Raw genomic sequence first — 6,827 nt, forward strand, 5'->3', positions numbered from 1 at the left:
AATTTTTTTATGAGTTTCTCCGGGAACATTTCATTTATTGATATGTGCAAAGTTTACTTCATCGTGACCATTTTAAATGGCCTTGAAAGTCAAGATAAAAAATACAGCCGTTATTTCATTCTGATGTTTATTGAAAATGTATTGATCTGAATATGTTTCCAAATCACAAAAAAATACCTCGCTGAATCCTTCAACAACTCTCCTTTCGAGAACGGAATATTGGCTTCGATTTTCCCATTCTGTAAGAAACTCTGCTACTTTGAGGCCTTTCAATTTCGTTTCTTCCTCCGAGAACACGGTTGCAATATGCAAGACATTCTCCTCATGTTGACTTTTGGCTTATACCCATATTCTCGAGATTTCAAGTTATATTTTTGACCTTTTTTTTTGCTGATCGTATCGTTTTCGTAAGAATAACAAGCCTGGCACACAGAGATACACGTTTTCAGGTACACAGAGTCGTTCTCACGGAACTAAGGTAAGGTTTTTCTATTTTCGTCTCAGGAATATTGGGATACAGAATCGTCGTTTGGTCTGTTATCTCTCTCTCTCTCTCCTTTGCGTAAGGGTTGAATCCAATTGAAGGCCGTCTCGGGGAGAAAAGGACCATCATGCCGCAATACCTTTAAAACCGTCACGATTCAGGGTGGGTTAACGGCCAAGGAAGAAGATTATGCACGAATTACGATAATTCTGCCGACCTTCCCACGCATCACTGAATCACCCGTGCAAATTATGAATGCTGAATGCCTTCCTCATGATATTTGTATTAGGTTTGCAATTATTTTCCACGTGATCACAGTAAAAGGTGACACTTTCCAAAGAAAGTAACACTACATCGAAATAGGTTTTCATCTAACTGCATACATCTAAAATTCATTATAATTGTGTATTTAATCGTTTCAATTTCCTTCTTCTTCCTTGAGAACTCACTCTTTTACTATATTTGCTTAGGCAGGTGACTGAACCGTTATGTTGCTCTGAGAAATGCAATATTGTTTTGCTAACATTCCTCCAATAGGATCTAGTTTTCTATAAATTACGATACAGTCAAGTGATAGAATTTTACTCGGTAATAATATATTGGAAATCTAATACAATTTATTTTGTAAGAAAGATGTGTACTTTGAAATAGCAGTGTGTGCTGGCTCTATTTCAACTTCAAACACAGCACCTCTAATGTTTTCATTTTTTACCAATACTTGCATTAAAATTGAATAATTAACAGGGTTTATGCACATATTTTGGAATATTTGATTGGAAATTTTTATCATATACGAGGTGTGTCAAAAAGCAACGGGATCCTCGTAATTTCGCCTAGTTCATAGTGCACCATGAGTTCCTTCCATAAGGTCAAGCGATTAGTGAAGAGTACAACTTACAGTTCAACGCTATTTTTATGAGGTGATACGAAGAAACGCCCGGATTTGTGCCAAAACAATTCATAGGTTTTGCTGCACGATACTGCACCTTCTCACAGCTTATTCGAGATTTTTTTGCCAAATACAGCACTATAATGATGTCTCAGCCCCCATATTCGCCAGACATGGCCCCGTGTGAGTGTGTTTTCTCTTCCCAAAAATAAAGAGAACCTTAAAGGCGCGTCGTTTTACAGGTATAGCTGCGATAAGAAAACGCATCGGTGACAGAGATAAAAGCTATACCAAAGATTACGAGGATTGGAAAAAACGGCTGGCAGAAGTGCATAACATCTAATGAGGACTACTTTGAAGGGGATAACATTGAAATGGGTGAATAAATAAAATTAATCCAAATAACTCGGATTCCTATTATTTATTGAACATACCTCGTATACATACACCAATAATATCCCAATTTGCTAATTTACTGCTGACTGGGGACCTCCGGAAAAATAGCAACGTTGAAGTACAGTTGAGTAATTTTGGATTCAAGTGTCGTGAAAAGGGGGTGAAGCGAGGAGGCGCCCTAATGGATAACAAGAAGGAGAATTTAAGCAGGAATAATTTCCTTGAGAGCTCCATGTAAGGGTGTGTATGCCCTGCCCTTTGTTCCCCTTCCCTTATAGTACAGTCCTTGACCTTGTGATCTCGGGCGTGGATTTTCCCATGCTTCAAGTTGAATGAGTAGAAATAACTATGGTTCTCACGTCTCAACTCCCTTCATTGTTTGAAGATAAAGTCCATTATTTACAGATAATTACTCGAATTCTCTGGCCCACCTTTGGTATCATAGCCACATTCAAGAAATTGTATTCTAAAATTCTAATATGTTTCACAACGCATGCTGTGTAGCTAAAACTTCCGATTAATATGCGGGGAAGTGCACGACGCGTAATTTTAATATTTGCTTTTCGATTTTAAAATTCAGGCTTGTCAGCTTCATCACCGTTGAATGAGCCGACAAACCTGGACTGTGAAACAATTGTACACTAGGCCATGCGTAATATGCATTTTATATTCGAAGCAAAAAAGATTTACCTCTGCAATAGATTCGAACATCAAAAACATCTAATTCTGATGTAGAAATGATTTTTTCATGTTTCTGTAACTTCATTTCTCCCCTAATACAGCCCTGATGATTTTTTAAATTTTCATTCATCACACGCCTCATTGAAGGCTATAGAATAGGCATTACTCTATCATTTCAAATATTATTTTCATTTCTGCTTTTTAATAATACAGTAAATTAACGAATTTCTTTGGAAAAAATTTAACAGAATATTCTTTTTCGTAAAGAAAATTTGTTTCGAAGGCTTCCGTCCTCATGATAGCCCAAACTACCGAGTATGGCTTAGCGGAAAATTGCATAGGCCTTCGATAATTTCAAAGCATTGAGGCAATAAAGACAGTAAGGCCTTGCTTTTCACAGATTGTTAAAAGTGTGGAAAAAATCTGAAAAATTATCCCTAAAATTTTTCGTCGCACAATTTTATCGTAATTAACCGATCTGTTGTTGCAATAATGCTCTGAATGCGTGCAAAGTTTGAGACGTCTGCTAGCATATACTTTAATTTATTCCACCAAGAATAGATAAATTTCCTTTCCTCTTCTTCCCCAATTGACACTGAAATTATCTTTTGCATATTCCTTGCGGAAAACTTTTCTACTGCCATTTTAATCACTATTCTCCAAAACCTAAACTTCTGTTGGACCCGCCCAACAGAAGTTTCGTTTACATGGAATGGAAAACGGAACCACCATTTTATCTTAATTGTGTGTGAAGTGTTCTTTCATAAGCTCACCACTACATAAATTTCAGGCTCTAGCAGTCGCTACGACACATCTGTTCCATGTTGATAGTCTAGCTTCGAATGCACAACGAGAGAAGCTTTTCTCTTTGTTGGTTTCCTGCTATTCCTGAGAATGGTTTTTTTTTTAAGTCACCAGATCGACCGGACTATAAGAGCCAAAAAAAAGAAATACTCGTTGTAGCGTCAATGAATTTCGTCCGGAGAGTTCAAGAGCGCGTCTTCCTTTCGGACCCTCCTAAACCCTCCCAACACCTCCACTCCTGGCAATGGCTTATTTAGGTGGGAAAAACAGAAACGAAATTTCTACCCCTCCAATACATCCCACCCATGCTGTTGCGAAAAGTTCCCATGTTTTTTATCTCATCCCAAATGCCAGCTGATGATGTCGAGGGTCAAATTATCTCATCTCCTTCACCCCATCCCCATTCAAATATCTCCAGTCTGTCTCTCTCTCTCTCTCTCTCTACCGTATCGCATCACTTCATTTGCTTCGGATTTTCATCTCCGGGCTGGTCGAAGGGGAAAACAAACTGCCTCATCTCTTGTGAGGAACCACCAAAAATGTATATCCTATATGTTATAGATGACCTTTTAGAAAAGGTTACATGAGTGAGAGCGAACGGTTACGTGAAAATGTGAAAATACCATCTGTGTTTCTTTATGGACCATATTAAGTAAATCTTCCACGGTCAAACATATAAAAATGCATAAATTCATATGATCTCTATCACCCAGCTATCTCCAAAAGGGAGATGAATGTTGGTGTTTTTGTCGTAATTTCTACTTTCATTGATGGGGATATTCAGATTCATAATAAAATTATTTAAAGAATAGAAAACAAAACCGTGCTCAGAGGTTATTAGGTTAAGTTCAAGGAATGCATAATTGTTTAGGGAAATGATTTTTAAATTTCGCTTCTATTTTCTAGATTATGCTCAATGTGATGTCGAGATCATACGTTGCTAGTTGTAGAGTGGATTATCAAATGTGATAAATGATCTCTGCCCCCTTGTTGCCTTTCCTTAATATTAGGCTTTCAGCGACATCAGGTTTCAGCTCTTCTTTTCTCTAGATGCATCTCTTACCTGTCTAGTTTCAAATGGTCTCTTGTACTCTCCACTAAGAGGAATCAGTACTTGAATTTTCTCATCATAATAAAATATTTTTCAGTGAAACAGAAATATATAATATTTACCATTTTGTATTTCTATTGATAAATTAAAAATTATTCTCGAGGATGATTTACCACAACTATTCCTGCCTTGGTAGATAAAGATATAATTAAATATTTAAAAACATAATATACTTTTAAAAATGAATCCTCTTAGGATATTTTAAATCATCTAGTACGCATGTCCACAAAAAATCAAAAGTAAAAGAATAAGCTCTTCCCCGACCACCACTTTCCAGGGAGTTAGGTAAAATGAGAAGGCATGGGATATGTCATCATACTTAATCTGTTATAATTATGGTCGTAGCGCTAGTACTATGTAATTATGGAGGAAGTTAAAAGTGCTTTTTATAGTTGTAAAAGTGCTCCGAAGGTACTCCTTCATTTCTAATGTTATTTATTTAATTCAGAATTGTTCTGCAGAGCTGATTTGTGAATGCATATGCAAGAATTTGGGCTTAGTCCCATTTTTACGGTCACTTTGTTGCAAAATAGATATTAAAATGTCTATAAAACCACACGTACCATTTATTGCCATTAAGTTTTCTTACGAGACCTTCTGTTTGAAGAGCCTCAGTTCAGAGAACGAGTATTTTAATTTTACTCTTCAGAGGACGTTTTCTAAAACGTATTCCACATTTTTCCTCCATCCTTTCTGACATTTCCTTTTACGAGTGCGAAACGGAAATGTATATTTAATCAGCAGATTTCAGTCGGAAAACAAAAGAAAGAATGGGATTGTAATACCGCCAAAACGTGAAATGGAAGACGAGATTGGGTGATCTTCGAAATCAGTCCTTGTGACTACGAAAAACATTTATCCGGAAAATGCTAGAGCTTTTTCTACTATAAAATCGTATTTACATTACCGTACCCACATATTGGAAGAAAATAACGGCCATTGAAAGAATTGCTAACATAACTACGAAAAGCCAACATTGCATATCAAAGGATTTTGAGGATTCAATTGAACTAAATTGCGCAAAATACCAATGGAGTTGATATTCTGATTTCCCGTATGAAATAGCGACGGCAAAGGTAGCGGGCATCGTTTTGACTCAATTTGCGGATGGAAACGGAAAATAGGAGTCGTGGGCTGCATGCAATTCTGAGATGTTGGAAGAGCTGAAGATGAAGGCCGTCCTTAAGTCTATGGGAGAGGGAGAGATCAGGCGTGCGCTCTCATGGAAGTGGATTGGGTGCGCAGTTATCGAGGGGAAGGGTGTGAGGGGATTGGAAGTGAGCGGGCAAAAGGAAGCTGGTGAAATATGCCTGCCCCGGTGACTGGAAGGGATGAGGGGACTGTTTTCCATTAGAGCACTTAGGTAATGGGTGGGAGGAAGATATAGAAGGGAAAGAAGGAACACCTTAAGGCGGTTAATTATTATTGTTGGTATATTTAGAATGATCCTTGATGAACAACATTCTTTGCCTTTTCGTGCCCTGAGTATTGCGTGAATCATATGATAACATCCGATAGGGAAATTTTCTCAAACAACTTCATAAAGTAAACTTGTGCTTACGTTGTAATTTCTAAGGCAATTGTTATAGGAAGCAGATTTTTAACGAGAGACAATGGTGAGTTGAGGATTTAAAAGCAGGTTTAAAAAAATAATTTCACCATCTTATCCAATGTTTTTCATGATAAAAGGATTTTAAAACATTCATTATTCAGTGTGGGATTTTTTTTAAATGTTAGCAGTGGATAGCATGTCAAATTAAGTTTCTGATGGACACCAAGACTTTGGTTTGTCAATCCAACCTTAAGATTAACAATCTGCATAATATAACAATCATATGAAAGCATTTTGAAGATATTTCTATTAAGATAAAAGATAGGGCCTTAGACAGAAGTACACGAAAATAAATAAGGCTACTTCTGTTTTCATATATATTCCGTTCTTATAGATTTTGAATTAGTTCATTTTGTGATTTAACAGTAGAGAAGGTTAACACTATGATCATCGACTAAATAATTCAAATTAGTCATCATCTCATTATATGTGGTTGTTCTACCGCGTGGCAGGTTCACTCACTAGTTGACCTCCATGCATAGATTTCTTGAGCCATTATTTTCATTTATTTTTATTTTTTCCCAATGTTAATCATATCCAACGTCATATATCTCTTTTTCCCTTGCCCACTCTTCTCTTCTAACATTTTTTCTATCACAGTCTTCAAAAAGCACGCCTTCCTCATATAATGGCCAAACCTTCTGGCCTTTTTTTCCTTGACTATCGTTACTAATTCTCTCTTCACTCTTTCGTAGCACCTCCTAATTATTTATTCTATTCTCCCATTTAATTCTTTCCATCCTCCTCAAGACGCACTTCAAAGGTCTGTAAGTCTTTTTACTTCATCTTTCCGTCAAGTCCATTTGTCTGCTCCGTACAACATCACAGTTCAGATAAAAATTTTGCCAAT

The sequence above is a fragment of the Hetaerina americana genome, unplaced genomic scaffold (assembly GCF_022747635.1).
Source record: "Hetaerina americana unplaced genomic scaffold, ioHetAmer1.1.p SCAF_15, whole genome shotgun sequence".
Lineage (NCBI taxonomy): Eukaryota > Metazoa > Arthropoda > Insecta > Odonata > Calopterygidae > Hetaerina > Hetaerina americana.